The sequence below is a fragment of the Protopterus annectens genome, chromosome 13.part0 (assembly GCF_019279795.1).
Source record: "Protopterus annectens isolate FY-2018-M chromosome 13.part0, PAN1.0, whole genome shotgun sequence".
Taxonomy (NCBI): Eukaryota; Metazoa; Chordata; order Ceratodontiformes; family Protopteridae; genus Protopterus; species Protopterus annectens.
In genome coordinates this window covers 1,180,911,411-1,180,931,951 of record NC_056747.1, presented here as the reverse complement: position 1 = coordinate 1,180,931,951, position 20,541 = coordinate 1,180,911,411, and positions in this window count along the sequence as shown.

The following is a 20,541-nucleotide window of genomic DNA, read 5'->3' as shown; positions in this document are numbered from 1 at the left end:
AAACAGATTATTAATGACATATATGCACAATTGTGACATCTTATTACAATTACTAAACAGGATTAGACTTTTGTGCTTTTTACTTAATGCTGTACGTGAATACTTAACAATAATGTTTTAGAAAAATGTAAGCCATTTGGCCTTACAACCAGTCTTGTTTCCTTGACCTTATAAATTTCAGTACTGGTAACATTTATCTTATGCAACATTTCTTGTAACTACCCATTCCAGCCTGGAAAGATTTGAGCGTACATTACTTTTTTCTTTCTTTTTTTGTGCGCATTCCAGATGCTTAACCCATAACTCCTTCAGCACTTACTCGTACCTTCAGTCATTCGTTAAAATATTCTTGCAACTTGATATAAACATTCGTAATTTGCCTAAGTATGCATAATAATGCTTTTGAAGACTGTTTTTGCTAGAGTCTATGCTATTTTTTATGCTATTATACAATTACAAAATATTGTAAGAAACAAAAGAGATATTGACTTAACTAACACATGCTTAAAACAGATATATTCACATTTGCTGTGGTCTGCCTTTAGCTGCACTTTAGATGAAAAAAATGCATGCATGTCAGTCTTGTGACGTCATGTCTTTTCTGCATTTAACTACTCTCATTTGATTTCTATGCCCTAGAACTGTTTTGTTATTTGAAATGGTTTTAAAATCACTATTTAAGTGCCTTGCTTTAACTAAATGAAAGTTTGTGCTGTGTAGGCTTAACCATTTTCTAAAGGTAGAATTAGTATGTCGTAAATGATTTCTTATCAGCGCAGTTAACTGCTGTTTTTCTAACTCTTTACTAACCAGATTATATTTGTCAGTATTTTGTTTTGCTGACTTTAAAGCTCTTATGCACTTTTGAAAAAGTGTTTGCATAAGTTGTCTGAACTTTTTGAACTCACTCTGTCTGTCTTTTAGAAGTTTATTAAATCTTTTTGTCAGTTCACCATGAACCTCGTTGCTGCTATCTGTTTTGTAATCTGCATTAGTTTTATGCCACTTTTGTCTAGCAAGATGTACAGAAGAGTCTGTAAATAACTGACTTGACTGATATTGTAACTTTGAAGTTAACATTTTACATGTGGTGACAGGACATAATGCATCTGGTTGTTTACCATTACTTTTAAGACATAAACGTTTACTGTCATACCAGTCATGTTGCTGTTTAAGATACCAGTTAAACATAATGCATTTACATAAAGCATTGACATTAACATTAACTAATAAAGTACTGCATGTGCTACAGTTGTGTTTATACCAATCTTTAAATCCTGACAATACATGTGCTGGACTATTACTACTGTGTACCTGAAAGGTAGTGGCACATTTTGCAGTTCTGTTGTTTATGACATTCATGCTGTAGAATGAGAAACAAAGAAAAGAATTACAAGTTTCTATGTGGAAGGTGGCCAAATCTTCCATCGAGAAAGCGTGGAAATCCCTTGTTGATTCTCCCAAAAGTTGGTCAACACAGCTGGCAGATTCAACTGTGCAAATGTACAGGACCTGTGAAACTTGCAGAGATGCACTGTTCTGTTACTGGATACTGTGCAGAAGAAGGAGGCAAATGTTTGCTATGCAACTGGATGTACTAACTGAATAAAATGAAAAAGTAGCTGTAGTTGCCACAAGGAGAAACCATACGGTCCGTCAACTGTGGCTCGCCATTGAAGAATTCTGTACTGCCTTCCTGTTGGTTACTTCTTGTAATTTACATTTACATGCAAGCACACCACAGTATATTAACTCTTAGTATGAACAGCTACTTTTAAATACTGGATTGTACTAAGTACAATAAATACACGGAGGCAAACTGCTTCAGTAAACTGCTTTAGTTAGTACGACATTTCTGTTACATTTGACTTTTGGTTCTACAAACACGCAACACATATGCTGTCAGCTCTCTGTAGCAAATTCCCAAAGTCTGTTTATGCATAGTTACATTTATACCAGAAGATCTGGTATTTTTCCAGAGTCTGATGTAAAACAGTTCTTTCTTTGTATAACAGTTTTCCTTTGTTCCCTTGTACTTGGTTCTTCGTAGTTTGATGATCCATGGAAACTCAGTCTTGCATTATCTGAAACGTGGTGTTCCAGCACTATCTAAAACTTGATGTTACATTTCTTTACTTCATGGATGTCCTTGCAGCTGCCATCTACATAGTTAGTTTTACAGACTTTGTTTTTCAGTAACATACTCCTTCACATGGATGCTACAATCTTAACTATGCTATGCCAGCACATTTACTACTTTTTATTTTTTAGCATTTTATTCTATTTCTAAATTAACCCTTTATATTTCATATTATTCTTGCAGCTTTTATTCCAGCTAATAATCATGCTAGCAGTAGTTTGAAAAGACAGTATATATTATATAGAACAGAGTATTCTTTCACTATGTTCTTTGGATTTGATTATGTGCTATCCTTTACTATTAGCTCTGTGCAATGCTGAACATCGCTTTTGATATTTTTAACATAGGTAAAGAAGGGTTTGTGGTTATCCTTTGCCTGGTTGTACTTTTTACCTCATATCTAGCTTTGGTTGATTTGGTCAGAGTCCGGAGTTCCTTGTTAAGTATAGCAAGAGCATTATTGGCATCTTGAAAGTAAAATTTATTTTTGTGCACAATGACATTTTTTTCTTTTACTGTAGAACCAGTTTATATTAGATCCCAATATGGGAGTTTTTTTTTTTTTAATCTGGTGTATTTACTTCCAAGGGGACAGATAAATCTATGCAGCTATTTATGTGTACATATAATTTAGCAGTAAAAGATTCCACATAAGCAATGGGAGCTATCAGGATAGAAGAAGCTTTTAAATTTAGCCAGGTCATCACTTAGTTTTCATAAATTTGCCTTGGCATAATCTCTGAATACTGAGATATTGGCAGATGCTTTTATTTTCAGTCTTAAGGTGAATGTGACTAATTTGTGGTCTGATTTGATGAGCGAGGAAGTTAACAGTGGATGGGGAACAAAGCTGCCCCATATTGGTAAGGGCCAGGTCCTGGATTTTATCACCTCTGGTTGGGGTGCAGACTAACTGGTCCAGAGTGTTTGTAATGATGTCCAGAAATTTCTGGGAATACATATTTGAGGATGTGGGTAGTTGAAGTCTCCTAGGTGAATGGTACTTGCATTAATGCACAGGGACTTCATATTGGTTTTGTAAATGTTTATATATATATATATATATATATATATATATATATATATATATATATATATATATATATATATATATATATATGTGTGTGTGTGTGTGTCTGTGTATGTGTGTGTGTGTGTGTATATATATATATATATATATATATATATATATAAAAATCAATAAATATATAAATTATAATTATAAATATATATTTATATAAATATATAAAATCCAAAAGGGTCCACAACAATACCGGGAAAGTGCAGTGTCCCAAAACCACAGACGCACAGGTGAAAACAGCCCTTTCAAAAGCCAAAAACACAGCATCAATGGGACCAGATAGTGTCCCAGGCTGCGTCTTGCACGACCTACAGAACGAACTAACCTGCCACCTAAACACGCTGTTCAACCTCAGCCTCTCCACAGGCTACATGACCATAGAATGGCGCACAGCAACGGTTGTTCTTCTCCACAAAGGAGGGGCCACAACTGATCCTGGTAACTATCGCCCCATAAGCCTGACTAGCGTGGTCTGCAAGGCTATGGAGCGCATCATCATGGAACTCATTAACAAAGACATTGGGAACCTCAAAACAGTTGACCCGACCCAGTTCGGCTTTGTTAAAGGCAGAGCATGCCTACTAAACCTGGTTGACTTCTTTGAGACAATCACCAAGGTCATAGATGAGGGAAAGGTAGTTCACACAGTCTACCTTGACCTCGCCAAGGCTTTCGACACCATTCCCCACTCAGGTATTACAGAAAAACTCACCAGCCTGAACATAAACCCCTATGTCATGAGATGGGTTGCCAACTGGCTTACAGACAGAACTCACATGGTAAGAATAGCGGGTTCCAGGTCCGACTCTAAACCAGTCACAAGTGGTGTCCCACAAGGCTTGGTCCTGGGACCCCTACTGTTTCGCATATACTTCTCAGAAGTACAGGCAAAAGCAGGAGGACTATGGCTAACCAAGTTCGCCGATGACTGCAAACTGGGAGCCATAATTGACTCTCTGGCTGACACAGACATCCTCCAAAAGGGCCTTACTGAGATGGACACCTGGTGTCAAAGTCATGGCCTCAAGCTAAATGCCAAAAAATGCATAGTCATCCCGTTTGGGAAAAACAAAACACCCATGAATTACCACATAGGTGGCAGCCCCCTTAATACAGAAGAGGTAATAAGAGATCTGGGGAATCAGGTAGATAGTAATCTCTCCTTTGACAATCATATTGCCAAAGTAGTTAGGAAATCCTTCTATGTGGCCCATCTAATTACTAAAGGGTTCGCATCTAGAAATAAAGAGGTTATAGTGCCCCACTACTCGTCACTCATTAGACCCATCATAGAGTACAATGCCCCATTTGGGATGTACCTCACAAGACAATTCCAACAGCTGGAAAGAACACAAAAGTACCTCACCAAGCGGATTACTGGTCTCAAACATATGTCCTATGCAGCCCGACTGAAAAAACTCCGGCTGTACTCAGTGGCATATCGCTTACTCAGAGGTGATCTCTGCCTGACTTACAAAGCCATGTCCAACTTAGAAGTGATGGACATGCTCCACCTAAAGAAATCCAAGTCACTTTGAGCCACGCGCTCTAGTGAGCTAAACCTCACCACAACAATAAATAGAACATGCTAGAGGGATAAATTCCTGTCACAGCGACTCCCCATGCTTTGGAACAAAATTCCAAATTACATCAGGCAGAGCCCCTCACTAACACTCTTCAAGAGAAACCTTGGCAAGTGGATGGGTAACAAAAAATACACCCCTGGGATCACTTCATTGGCTCTGCTTGACAGAGGATCAGTTAATTAATCAATGGGGCAGCGAAAGCCGACACAATCTGGCTAGGCTTATAAATGCCCTCGGGCAGATAGCCTAGTACCTACCTATGAACATATGAACCTATAGATATATATATATATATATATATATATATATATATATATATATATATGTGTGTGTACATATATGATTGCACTCACTTTAGTTGAGTATGGCTTAGGTCAGCATTTGTTTTGCTAATATACTTTGGTCAGTAAAACAGATGATCAACATGTGTGTGAAATCAACATTCCTCGGAGTTGCAGAATATGCACCTTCCCTGTGGATTGTGCCATCTTGGAGGTAGTTTATATGATTAGCAGGGATGTGCAGGTGCAGGGGAGCTTGCCCCTCAGCAAAAAAAAAAAAACATTGTCGTAGAATTTGCATGATCTAAGGTTATGCTTGGAACATATGTTTTGAGCTGTCAACATTGTGAATGTTGATTTTTAGGTGCCGTTATTTTTTGTGTTGACATTTGGTAGTTTTGGTGTATATCTAGGGGACAGCCTAAAGCACATCTAGCAAATCATTCAAGAAGCATTTACTACCACTTAAAAATGCCTTTGTAATGCTCAACTCATGTTCAACCCAAATACAAAATATTACTTTTATTCTTTTCCAAATTACTCAGCCATGAAAAAACTAACTCTGCAGCTAGGCCCTTGAAGTCTGCTCCTCAAGAAATCAGGTTTAGTTCTCACTACCACACTTTAAAATCTACCCTAAAAGTTTTCCTGGCCAACACATGGCAGTGCTCCTGTTCTTCTCCAAATTAATACCCCCTACATTTTCACCACCTACTTTCTCTCCCCCTCCACCCATACCAATCTCCTTCAGTCTCCAACACTTTTCTACCCACTCCCAAAACAATACCTAACTTCTTCTTCTTTCAGCTGCTCCCATTAGGGGTCACCACAGCAGATCAACTGTTTCCATTTCTTCCTGTCCTTTGCATCTTGCTCTGTCACACCAACCACCTGCATGTCCTCTCTCACCACATCCATAAACCTTATCTTAGGCCTCCCTCTTTTCCTGTTACCTGGCAGATTCATCCTTAGCATCTTTTTCCCAATATACTCTGCATCCCTCCTCAGCACATGTCCAAACCAACATAATTTTGCCTCTCTGGCTTTGTCTCCAAACCTTCCAACCTGGGCTCTGACCCTCTAATATATTTATTCCTAACCCTGTCCATCCTCGTCACACCCAGTGCAAATCCTAACATCTTCAACTCTGCCACGTCAAGCTCTGACTCCTGCCTTTTTGTCAATGCCACTGTCTCCAACCCATATAACATAGCTGGTCTCACTACCCTCTTGCAGACCTTCCCTTTCACTCTTACTGGTACTCGTCTGTCACAAATCAATCCTGACACTCTTCTTCTTCTAGGAAGTTAGCCTTAGAAAGTAGGAAGTTAAAGTTATTATTATTTTTTTTTTATTTTTCATGTGTGCTTTTGTTGAGTATTTCTCCCTAACTCATAAAAATATTTAATCTGTTGCAGGACTTTTTCCCCTTGTATATAGTTACTTAACTACTGTTTAAATGCTTTTGAATTTGTTGTGGAGCTTTTCTCCCAGTGCCTCCTCTGAAAAAGGGACATTGGTTTAGTTGGACTTTCTCATTTGTCAAAGGACAAATAAATAAAAAAATAAATAAAATTATGTATATTATGTTGTTGTTTTTCTTTCGGCTTTTCCCGGTTAGGGGTCGCTACAGCAGAACTCCGGTCAGCTAATGATTGCCAGTTGACTTTTATGGTGCTGAGGTGCCAGCCCGACGCCCAACCTTCAACAAAGGCATGCCCATTCACGCATGTCTTTCGAACGCCACTCAACCGCGGGGAGGACATGCAGACTCCACACAGAAGGCGCTCCAACCGAGAATTGAACGGGAGAAAATTATGTATAAAACCCGCGGTGGTGGTGCTGCGGTAGCATTGTCGCCTCACAGTAAGATGCTGTCTGGTTCGATTCTCAGCTAGAGCGTCTTCTACATGGAGACATGCGTGAATGGGCGTACCTTCGTTGAAGGTTGTGCGTCAGGGCTGGTAACTTGGCACGTAAAAATCAACTACCAATCATTAGCGGAGCGGAGTTCCGCTGTGGCGACCCCTAACTGGGAAAAGCTGAAAGACACAAACAAACAAATATAATATCTGGAAATCTGATTACTTACCGTTTTGCCACTTTGCTGCCCCCATCATGTTCTACTGCCTCTTTTGTTGTGGAAGTATTTTGTAAGCAGGTATAGAAAGTGATACATAAATGACAGAGAAACATGTTGCTTTAAAAAGTTATACAGTGATTGCACCTGAAGGTATTTTATTTATTTTTTTTATTTATTTTGCATTTGTTGACCTGGATAGTCCGACTGGATGCATGTCCATTTTCAGCGGAGGCCTGGGGAGAAAAGCTCCAAGGGTAAGCAGATACAGCATTACACAATACCAGCATTACATATTACAAACAGACTATTTACAGAGATTACATAAATAAGCAAGTTAAATAAGTTCCACAGGTTAGAGTTAATCCTGAGCGTAAATCAGGATTAAATTAAATTACACAGTAAGATGGTTAACAGATTTTTACACATTCTAGAGAGAGTTAGCCAGGCTTGATACAGTGACATAGCCAGTTAAGTGACAAATGTTGTTTGAGTCTAGTTTTAAATTGACCTAAGGTGGAAAGTAAGGTAATATCAGCTGGAAGAAAGTTCCAGGATCTACTTACAGAGTTTGCAAAGAGAGAGTCACCGGCTGTGTTATTAATTTTGCTAGTCTGAATTAGTAGTTTGTTAGAGGATCGAAGCGGTCTAGGATTGTTATAGGGGGTGATAATATTTTTAAGTGCAGGAGTATTGTCCGGATTATAGAGGATTTTATAGGCCATAATCAGTTGGTTTTACTGGATTAGGCTGGGTAGTTCAAGCCACCCAAGCTGGTTTAGATTGATGCAATGATGTGTCCTAAATGGCAGCCCAGTGGCAAACCTGGCAATGTGGTTGTAGCAAATTGAGAGTTTGTTAAGGACAGTCTTGTTTAAATTCGAGAGTAGAGAGGATGCATACAGAAGGGTTGAAAGAAGGTGAGATCGAGCTATGGATGGCAATTTTAGCTGGAGGGGTTAGGAAGGCTTTTATTCTGTAAAGTGACCCTAGTTTTTTATTGATGGTTTTGATTGTTTGGTTAACATGTATTTCGAATTTTAGATTATTATCTATGATGACACCTAATAGTTTTGTAGAGGGGTCAGGGGAGATTATTGTGCCATCATTTGAATTTATGGTAAAGGTGAAAGTGGTAGACCTACGTGTTGGTGAAAATAACAGCATTTTAGTTTTTTTGGGATTTAGGATCAGACGACGTTCAGAAAGCCAGTTTTATATTGTATTAAAGGTGGTCTGGGTAGCTGACCATAACTCTACTGGAGATGTGGCCGAGCAAATCAGAGTAGAGTCATCAGCATATTGGATACAGCTGACTTTTGGGATGACAGTATAAAGGTCATTAATGAAGATGGAGAACAGCAAGGGCCCTAGTATAGAGCCTTGTGGTACTCCAAGGGTGTTAGGTAGAAGGTTAGAGAGTTTGTTCTGCCAGAGGACAGCCTGCTGTTGACCATTCAGGTAGGACTGAAACCATTGAAGGGCTCTAGTATCTAGACAGAATGTTTGCAGGGTGTGGATTAAAAGTTGGTGATCAACCATATTGAATGCCTTGGAAAGATCCAAGAAGAGGGCTGAGGATATATAATTATTGTTGCGATTATGGTTTATGGTATTGGTAAAGGCTAGGAGGGCTGAAGTATTGCTGTGATGAGGATGGAAGCCATGCTGCGTGTCTGCCATAAGGTGATTCTGGATTAGGTGGTGCATTAGTTGTCTATGAATACATTTTTCTATAATCTTTGCAAGTGGAGAGAGTATAGCTATTGGCCTATAATTGGAGAATTCAGTAGAGCTGCCTCCTTTGTGAAGTGGGATTACATAGGATATTTTCCAGATGGTGAGAATTTTAGCTTCTACTATGGTTTGATTGATTAGTATTGAGATGGAGTAAGCAATAGCATCAGCTGATTTTTGTAGGTACTCGGCAGGGAGTTGATCAGCAGAAAGTGTAGTGGGTTTAAATTTTTTGATCAAGGTACGGATAAGTGAAGTGGTGACGGGTTAGAAGCTGAATTTGAGTAGGTTTCTAGGGGTGCTACTTTCAGGACCAGGGGAGCTAGAAGGTAGTTGGCTAGCTAGGGCTTGAATTGTCTCAGTAAAGAATCGGTTAAAACTGTCAGAAACATCTTCAGGGGTTTTATCAATAGTAGCAGCAGGGATTGGGATTGAAGTTTGTCCAGGATGTAGTAGATTATTTAAACCTGCCCAAAACTTCTGAGGGTTATTTTGATTTACTGTCTGTAAAATACAGTAGTATTGTTTTTTATCTTGTAAAATGGATTTTTTAGTTTTGTTCCCAGATTGCCTGTATTTAATGTGATCTTGGGGGTCTTTAGAAGAATGCCATAAAGCCCATGCTTTGTTTCTAAGGGTAATTTTGAGTTTAGACTCTTTAGAAAGCCATGGCGCAGTTTTTGCCTTTGTTCTCTTTGAACGAACAGGTGTATGCAAATCAAGGATCTCAAGGAATTTGTTGTTAAAGTATGCTACTGCTTCCTTTAAGGGGAGGTGTTTTAGAATAGACCAATTACATGAGTTTAGTTCTTGTTGGAATTTGGCAGGGTCAAAGTTTATATTGTTTCTAACCTTTCTGAGTAAGGGTTGTTGGGAATTAATGGCTTTGTGCTTAATTACATATGTGAGAAGGTGATCGCTTAGGCCATCAGGGAGGGTACCAGAGGTGTACAGTTGGGGGCGACTATTTATGAGTACCCAGTCAAGTATGCTTTCTTTTTGGTTGGGTGTACCTATCCTGGTAGGGGTGGATATGATTTGTGTAAATGCATGCAGGTTAATATGGGTGGTTGGGGATTCTGAGGAACAGGCGCCCCAGTCTATGTTAAAGTCTCCAAGTAGTAGGGTTTCTTGGGGGTAGTGACATGATAGCCAGTGCAGGATATCTTCAAGTGTAGATATATTGTTACCTGGGGTATGTACATACAGATGATATTAATGCATTTATTTTTATTAAGTTGCAATTTGGTGGCAAGAACCTCCGAGTTATTAATCTGAGGTGGTTGTATTACATCTATGGTGACATTCAACTCAGATTTATAGAGTACAGCTACCCCACCCCCTTCCTCAAAGCACAATCCAACCTATGTATGTTGTACCCAGGTGGTAACACTTCATTGTCTGTAGTATTAGGTTTTAACCAGGTTTCAGATAAACAGAGAATCTCAGGGGAGTGGACATTCAGAAGTGCATGCAATTCATGTACCTTGTTATTAATGCTTCTAATATTGAGATGATAGGCTAGGAGAGAGTTAGTTGGCCTATTAATTGTAGGTTTGTAGCTTAGATTGCAAGTAGAGGGGGTATGTGTATCTGAAGTGGGTGGGCCAGGGTTGGGGTGAATATTACCACCAAGTATTAGGTTAAGTCTATACTTGGTGATGAATTTCAGGAATTTGTTTTTTAGTTTGTGTAGTGTTTGGATCTAGAGCTAATGTGCCTGGGGTTGAGATGTTGATAGACTGAACAAGATTTTGGATAGAACCTGGTACTGTAAGTATGGTTGAAGGTGGGAGGATTTACAGCTGGGGTGATAGTATGGCCTTTCGGGACCTGAAATCCCATGAGAAACTGGTTTTCGTACAAGGTAAGGAGGTATGGTGCGAACAAGAGGGGTAGTAAACAGGAGTATATCATTATCTGTGATTCAGCTAGTGAGTTAAGGAACTATTTTACCTGGTGATGCAACACCAGAAGATAGAGTGGTGAGGTAAAGGTACTGGAAGGGGGTGGGAGAATGCAAGATGAAAGCTAATAGGTGCTATTGAAATGTAGGTAGAAGAATGGGGGTGGGAGGAATAATCCCAGATGAAAGCAGATAGGATCTAGAAAGTGGGGGAGTGGCTATAGTACTATACATTTAGAGGTACTGGGGGTAGGAGGGAATTGGGGGCAGGGAGGGGAGCGAAGAGGGCCCGAGCGCAGTGAGGGTGAACGTAGCGGGGCTATTGCAGTTTACAAGGTTTCCTAAGGTGTCCTAAAGCTATAAGGTAAGTATTATAGTTCTTAATGTAAGAGTCAGTTTACTTAAGTTACAGGGGAATGAGGCAAACACTCAAGTAGAAAAAGAGCCCTATGGCTGACCAAAATGGTGACCTGCTTAATTACACAGCACTGTAAGTGAAAGCTTAACAAATGCTTTTTGTGTGCAACCTACTCTGCTTAAATGCCGAGAGAAACTGTTTGCAGTCCTGTAGACTCCGTTTTGTAGGGAACTGTAGGGTTCAATCTTCTTAAATGCTGAGAGAAACTGTTTGCAGTCCTGTAGACTCCATTTTGTAGGGAACTGTAGAGTTCAATCTGCTTAAATGCTGAGAGAAACTGTTTGCAGTCCTGTAGACTCTGTTTTGTAGGGAACTATAGAGTTCAAACTGAGTCACACCAGGTCAGCCAAGGGGGGAAGAGAGAGGGAAATCCTAAGCACCTAGATTTTTTTAAGTAAATAAGTAAGTTTTCATATTAGCATTTTAATTTAGCATACTTTTTGCATGATTTATGAAATTATGCACCCTTTTATTCTTTTTTATTTTGTAAAATGGCCAGCAAAATAAACAAGAGTAGAGCAGCTTGATATCAATGAAGAAAACAGGCAACTTCACTGACCCAGTTATGACTGTACCATTCTTTTTTCCCCTTAAAAAATCTGTTTAGTGATGGTGCTAACATAATGAACAGCCTGTTACACGTAGCAAACTAACATCCTTCACAGTGTTACAAAATATAATTCAGAACACATTTGAAATGTTTTATAACAACTTAATCTATAACTAGGTGACATAGTAGTGCAGCAGTTAACATTGTCACTTCACAGCAAGAAGTTCTCCAGTTTGATTCTCAGCTGGGGTGCCCTCTTTGTGTAGTCTGACCGTCCTCCTTGCATTCGTGTGGGTTTCCGCCAGATGCTTTGGTTTCCTCCCACATTCCAAAGACATGTGTCTGGAGTCTTTCTCCCCAGGCCTCTGCTGAAAATAGGTTCTGTCCTAGTCGGACTTTCCTTGTCAACAAATAATAAATAAATAAATAAACCATTATAGCTGAGCAGGGTTATAAGCGGTTATGTCAGTATACTTTTGTTTTAAAAAAGCAGGATTTTTACTGTTAACAAATTTCTTTGACAGACATTTTCTAATGTTATTATTCGGGTTTACTTTCAGATGATCTGTACTCTTCAAGAAAAATCTTGATGATTGGATGGGAGATAGGAAATTCACCCCGGGGATCACTTCTGTGGCTCTGCTCGACAGTGGCACAGGAAAATAATTTTCTTGGGTTGCAAAAGCCAGGGTACCTTTTAGCTAGGCTTATATAGGCTCTAGGGCCAATAGCCTAGTACCTACCTATGAACCTATGAACCTAAGAGTACAACTAGCTTTCCAAAACTTAAATATGGTAAAAAGTAATGCATAAGAGACAATAGTTAGTAGTTAGCAGTTCCTGTTCCTAATTAAAAATATTTGCAATACCAAAACTGGGAAGCCAGGACAAGACCCAATAAGTTAGGTCAGGGAGAATACGTTACTGGAAAATGCTTTCTAGAATTCTTTGATTGTAGGCAACCATCAGGCATTTCTCAGACTAACCCATAAAATATGAAATTAGTTTGCGCCTTTACAGAGCAGAACCAGCACGTTTATAGGTTTACAAGTAAGTACTGGGTTAGTTGCCCTTGCAGACCATTTTAAACCTAATTTCCCTTTGGTGCTTGAATTAACCTATACCATTTTGTGTTAGAATGGCCTTACCCATCCCATGTCGATAATTATAAATTATCCCCAGTGATCAATACCATAGATAATTTGAGGGGACCCGTGCATAGAATAAAGCATGTAGGAGCTGCCTATATCCATTAGTAGTACAGTGGCAGTTCTGGAATAAACTTTCTATTATCCATCCACAGATTGAAGTTGAGCTTGAATATGTGCAGGAATGTGCTTTGTTTAATGTGGAAAGTTAGAATGTTCCAAACAGTTGTAATACATTAAAATATTGCATGCTGCTTCACATAAATAACATTAATCCTGTAAAGCCAGAATAATAAGCAAGCATCAGGAAGCAGGTAGTCATTTTCCTTCACAGACAACCCCAGCAATTACGCCTACTCTGTTAATGAAGAGCAAGTATCCAGTTAAGTAGTCCATTTTGCTTCTCACAAGTGCCTTGGAAAGCCAGACAGTGACTGTTTAAACTGAGCAAATCACAATAGAGTCAATTATTTTCATCCAGTCAACCCAAACTCCCATCCAACAGATATAGCCACATCTCACTGCCATGTAATATTATTTCACCACTACACAAACAAGCTACCACAGATTAATGTATTCCAATTTGCTCCACACAAATCACAAAGAAATATTGCCAAAAATGTCTGGTTGATCATTGCCAGAATAATTTTAAACATAATAACACCAATTAATTCTCTGTACTTTACTGTTTTTAATCATATCATGCCAGTCCTCTCAACTGTCCAGAGTTCTGCAAAATATCCATTTTGTCTCATATTTTGACCTCTGTCCCTTGTATTTTTTTTTTAATTTTCTGGTAAATTGCTGAACATTACAGTCAGTCAGTAAAGCCAGACAGTAAAGAGTCATTAATTCTTATTGTGAAAAAAAAAAAAAACGCATGATGTGAAAATCCCCTTAGCTTGATTTCAGTCCTAGATTTGAACATTGTGGGGGTCTGTGCTTCATGACCTCAAAACGTTTCAGTCTTAAACATGACATGACTCAACTTAAATGGTCAAGTCAAGTGTAGCTTCTCCTCCCTGGGACACCTGGGACACCTGTCACACTACAAGTGCATTTTGTTCTGTCAGGGCACCTTCTTTCTTTCTTGATCTTTTAGAGCAAGGAAACAACATATTTTATTGCTCTAAAAATAAAAAATAAATATAGAAATAGTGCCCTTACAAGCACAGTGCCATAGGCAGCCACCTAGAGGGCATATGCATAAGTTCAGCCCTGGCCTTTAATATTTGTATTCATGTAAATAGCAACAGTCGGAGGCTCCATTGTTAAGTGGCAAAGATATGATGACAGGGCACAAGTTTGACAGGTACCTCACTGCAAAGCAAAATATTTTAAATGGACTCTTTCACCACTGATTGGGTGCTGTGAGTATCATAGATTTAAATATATGGACAAAGGCTTGGTAATCTACTTCCTTTCCCGACTTGCTTAGTAAACGGGTTGGATAGCAGTAGCTGTGCATGTGGTCATTATAGGAGTTAGATGCAACCTGATGACTTTGGGTGGTTACTCACTCAAAAACATTGACTCTGCATGGCCACTGCTGTCTCTAAGTCATTCTGGCCACATTGATACTGTACTGAATGCCTCACTTATGTGGGTATTTCCAGTACAAATTATTTGCTTGCAGTCCATTTGAATTCCTATGCAAGTGCAGTTTCTGAAATGCAAAGGCCCCGCACCCTATGCTAGATACTTTTTGTAGTCTTTTATAGCCCACAATGCATTTCTGAATCCATCCATTAACCTTCTGTACAAATATCCAAACAGGACAACAATCAGCACTGAAAGATTAAATATGTTACACTTTGAAGGCTGATGTCCTCTAAATGTGCATGCTTGCAAGCTATATTATTTTTCATGACTATTATACAAACTACATTACTATTAGAAACAGCAAAGAAAATACATGGTTTTGGACAAGTCATCTGTTATGGAAGTATTAACTTTGATACAACCTTAGACTGCCAGTTATGGATGCACAAAACGTCTTTGAAAGGAAAGAAAAGTTTACTTCTGAATGGTGTGTAAATGCTACATTTTGTATCAAGAAATGCTGTCTTTCCTGTACTTCCATGCAACCTTCTTCTCCCACTTTGTTTTCATGATTCAGGAGGATTCCTTTCTAATGCTAATAAAATCCATTATACATGGCAGGTGCACCTTTATATTAAACTTTAATAACACAAACACACCTAACCATCTGTGCACAAAAAGCACATGAATTTGAAACATTCTCCAGAAACTCAACCAGTAAGCACAGTGTAAAAATGGAAGTACATTACAGTTCAATTTGTGAACCTAAATGAAAGAAGCTATATTTTGCATCTTTCTATGACATGCTTTGTTGAATTGTAAATAAGCACATGGTAGCTGTTACAGACTGTAGGGTACTGACACACTGTATGCTCATACACTAGTTTAACACCAAGAGACTGTGGAATTATGATAAAAGGAAAAATGCTACTTACAGGGGATAGTATAAAAAAATAACACATGCAAAAATCACTCAAGCTTCTAATAGTTACACAAAAACAATGGTCTTGTAGTTGTCTTCCGCCATCAAAGAACAAAAAAAAGAACTAACAAGATATGCAAATCATTAATTCCATATATATGTGTATATATACACACACACACACACACACACACACACACACACACACACACACACACACACACACACACACCTGTGTGTGTGTGTGTGTGTGTGTGTGTGTGTGTGTTAATTTCACTGACATCTTAGGATTCTCATCTTCAAATGTGACATTACCCCACTGTGGGGGAGTAAGATCCTGAGGGGGTAATTACTATGTGTCATGGATAGGGTGGGGCAAGGATCAACATTTTTTTTTTTTTGCAATTTTTTGCCCTCACTGTCTACCTGCCATAAGACCCTCTCTTGGTCAACTGGCCATTCATTCTCCACACACTTGGGTGTGAGCTAATTGAGAAGGAATGTCACTGAGGTAGCCATTAGAGGTGGTTCATGTTTTTACTGATTATAGCCCAAGCCCCCATGCACAAAACTAATGATATGCTCTTTGTTTAGCATATGGTGGAACTCAGCAAGGATGACTCTCCTACTTCTGTGAGTGACATAACTTATCAGGACAGCTCTGTCTCCTTTGAAGCCAACACTTTCCACCAGGGAAGTATCCATGGGACTATGCTCCCTGGGCATACCATCCTGCACCTTCCCTGTAAGTAGAGGGTGAGCCTATAAGGCCACATCAGTCATCTCCTCCCCCACACCAGCTCCAGCAAATGCTTGAGTAGTTACCTGGGTCATAGTCAGGGCTTTATCTCTCTACACTAACAAAGCTGGCTCAGTGTGGCAATCTTGATGTAAATATCGAAGAGAACAATCTTATCTGGAACTAGACTTAGAAAGCAAATATTGTTCCTGCAACTTAAAATTAATTTATTTATCAACTTGTTAAATGATTTTCTTTTAGGTAAATGGATAACAGTGCTGGTCACGAATAAACATTTACAAGCATAACAGGTGTCGCACAAATGATAACATAAGCTAATTAGCAACAAGGACAAGGGAAGAAAATGCACATTGATAAGATATATAAATACCATCATCTACAGACAGAAGTTAATCTTGAACACATGCTTTAATATGGCATCCAACTGTAGTAGAATAAACTGTAAGATAAAAAAAATAATGCAGGCATAAAAGAGGGACATGAGTGTCCAGGTGAAGGTGCATTTGGCCAGCAGTGAACATGTCTTTGTGGGATGTAGAGTGAGAGAGGGTAAGAATACCAAATCAAAGATGATAGTAATAGATTTTAAGGGTATGGGTTATGCTGAGCTGGGTATGGGAGGTCAAAGATGAGTTAGGGGTCTGGAGAAAAATAAGTTATTAAGCAAGCAATGAGACTGGATCAGGGATGGTGTAATCAATGTTATGGACATCGGTCGTAGGGGAAAAAAACAGAAAAGTAAAAAAGATGAAAAAGCCAATCTGGCTACAAATGAATGTGAGGCTAGTTATTATTTGAAAGAGGATGTACATGACAGGTGGAAATAAGGGGAGTGGAGAAGCTACAGTACAAGCAGGCAAGCAGAAAGACCATCAATTAGGTGAAAGCATGAATAAAAAAGGTGGAAGTTGAAATGAAGTTGACAGAATGAGTCAAGGAGGGCAACAAAACACATTTAAGTGTACAGGAGAAAGAAATAAGTGAGGGGCAGATTTGACTAGGCTGAGCAACAATAGGGTATGAGGAGCATCATTGGAGAATGGAGAATGGGAAAAGGCAGAAATGATGGATACATACTTTGCCTCATTTTTCACAAAGGAAAGCCAGAAGATGATTCTGTGCTGGGAAGGAGGAAGGGTAGAATGTGAAGAAAATTGAACAAACAGCAAGAGAAAAAAGAAAATGTGGACAGGAAATACTGCTTTTGTCTGGGATAATAAAGCATTGGGACAAGATGGGTTGCCTGCTATAGTGCTTAGGATCCTGGCTAGTGCATTAGTAGAGCCCTGACTGAGATCTTCAAAAACATTGGTCAATTCAGAAGAGATTGAAGAATGCAGGACAGTAAGTGTGGTACCCTTGTAAAAGGAAGAAGGAGGAAGACTCTGATGTAGTTCACCTAACAGCAGTAGTAGTATGAATATTTAGGGTGGGAGGTTGGCATAGTGGTTAAGGTGTTCACCTTATAAGCACAAGGTGCAGCATTTGATTCACACATGGGTTAAGTGGCTGGGCTTGGAATGGCCTACAAAAGCAGTTAGCCTGGTACTAATCTATGAGAGGAGTTTTTGGGAGGTTGACATAATGGTTAAGGTGTTTACCTTACAGACACAAGGTGCAGGGTTTGAGTCTCAAATGGGGTAATTAGCTAGGCTTAAAATGGCTCACAAGAGTATGTACTCTAGTAGTAATAATCTATGAACTTAAGTAGTAAAAGGGGTCATCCTCACAGGAAGGACAGAGCAGAGATAACAAATTTTAGGGACTAACTGCACCCTGGATTTGTATCTCTAAACCTCTTAGCATACAAATTCTGAGCAAAATAAAAAATAATGGGGGGAGGGTCAAAGGCCCAAAATCAATGACAGATTTTAAATATTGTTCTTACAAACTAAGACAATTGTTTGAATAACTGGTTTTGCATTAGCATGCTTTTTTTAAGGATATGAAGTCTGAAACTGAAATGTCTATTATTATTTGATGACTTTAATTCTCAATGATTTGCCAGAAAACCACACATTTTAGGAGGAACAAACCAAAATTTTAAGCCAAAAATCTGGATATTCTGTGAAATGAAATTCTATAAAGTTGAGAGAGATACGGAATCCTGAAGGTACTTTTTCATGCAAAGGGTTGTGGACACATGGAAAGGATTACTGGAACGGGTGGAGCAGTGGGAATCTATAGAGGTAATCATGATGTCTTGGGAAAGACGTGAAAAGGATTAATAAAAGGGCAGTTAAATAGGGTAGGTTGAATGTTACATGCACCTAAAGGGCATAGTAATAAGGTTTATTTTATATTCTCTAGGCAGACAAATGTATTGTAGCAGAGTTGTATTACTAATCACGCAGTCATGGTAGCAGCAAAATTCTGAAGGATTTATCAATCAACAAGTTAATATTTATTTAAATAAATCCAGCCACCAGGTATCATTCACTCACCAAATTGCATTCTAGGCAGTCTGTGTTTTCTGGTGGTGAACAATTTTTCTGTAGCCACCCACTTTTGATTATATCGACACTCACAAACACCTTGCTAGACTGAATTAAGCACATTAAACAATCTCATCTACTTTTCCAATAAAGTACAACTGCTCTGTACTCATTACATTGAGTTCATTAACTTGATTAGATTGTTGTCAGCATCTGAAATATTTTCTGATGTTTCTCAGTCATATCTACAGCTTTGTTTATTAATATATCCCTTGACAGAAAATGGCACTTCAGGATGAACATGGAACATTGTGGAAGAAAATGTGCTGCTCTAGGTTTGGCTACTTCACCTGAGACTTACACTGAATCTGCTGCATCTGAAGCCATCCGCTGTTAGAAGAATGGAAATAAGTATCATTTTGCACTTCTGCTGTTTATTTTTACTGCATTTCATAAGAATGCTATATTAATTGTTACATTTCTTGCACTTTAGTAGAGTTTCAAAGATGAACTGTTTCCATTGCTGCCATAGTACTTATAGTCTCTGCTAGTTATATGAGACAGTAATACATCTAGATTGCTTGGTTTCCCTGCACTTGAGCTCTAAAACCAGCATGTTTACATTAAGGCTTTTTTGACAGCAGTCTTGTGGCAAAAGTGTCCTGTAGCAAACGTATCCGAGTTAGGGCTGCTGGCTGAAAGCTTATTGTGTGTTTCCCTGATTGGTCTGTAGGCCTTGTTGTTGTGAAACTTGATTTTCTGATTCCATATAAGCCCAGTGTTTGCGCTAGGCTGCTATCCACACAGTGGTGGTTAGCAGTGCCCTGCATAGATGCAAAGCTATCAAGTTAAAATTTCCATTTAGAATAACTATCTCTTCAACCTTCTCCAGCCCCCCTGCTGCTCTAAGAGCATCTGAGTTGTAGTTCACACTGAGTGTAGCATCCATTCTTCGTCCATGTGCTGTCATGCCAGTTCAATTAAATCTTCCCACTCTTCTCCCCGGTTAAACCCATAGTGAAAATCCAGAAACCATAGATAGGCACTTTTCTGCTATGTCTGTGGTCAGCCTGGTGTAAATGGGCATCCTGAGGCAATGCAACAATTGTCCCATGTATACTGACAACCACTTAATACTGAAACAGACAGACACAGTATGTGAGAAATGTAGTTACCGTATGAAAACTGAGACACAACTCTCACATACTGACAAATCAAATGACAAACAGATTGTCAGCACACACACATCATTTTCCTCACTAAATAAGATGTCAAGACATAAATCCACATATGCAGAGGTAGTCACAAATAGCTTACCAAAACATCAGAGGCCTCCTGCATGCTGCCTTCAGAAACCACATGCAAACAAACCCAAGTCAACAATACACATCACAGTGTCTCCACAAGCAGGCCTTTAAGGCAAAACACTGCACATTCAAACATCCTGGTCGAGGAGCCTCCGTTGTGAGGCACATGGACGTCTCCACCTCACCAGTATGGATAACAATAGGGTTACAGTCACTGCACTTTCGCTGAAGTGGGCATCTACTTTGTTTGTTCGATGTAACATATTTTCAAACAAAGTAGCTATATCTATATATATATATATATATATATATATATATATATATATATATATATATATATATACACTATTTGTGGCCTTTCAGCTAAACTCAATCATGTGTACAGATATGTAAAGTCAGAGATGTTTGGATGTCAAAAATGCTTATATAAACTACAGAATTTTTTCGGGTGCCAGAATTGTATTCAAAACACTAGTGACTAATACTCCATTGTATGATCACTAGTGTGTAACTGCCCAGTTTTTTGCCTGAAGAATGAATTGCTTGTATTATAAAATCAATATTAATAAGGACATGTTGAGGAATAGATCTGGATCTTGTCAAAAATTTACCTACAAGCCCTGGCATAGTATTGGGGGTCTCTTGGAG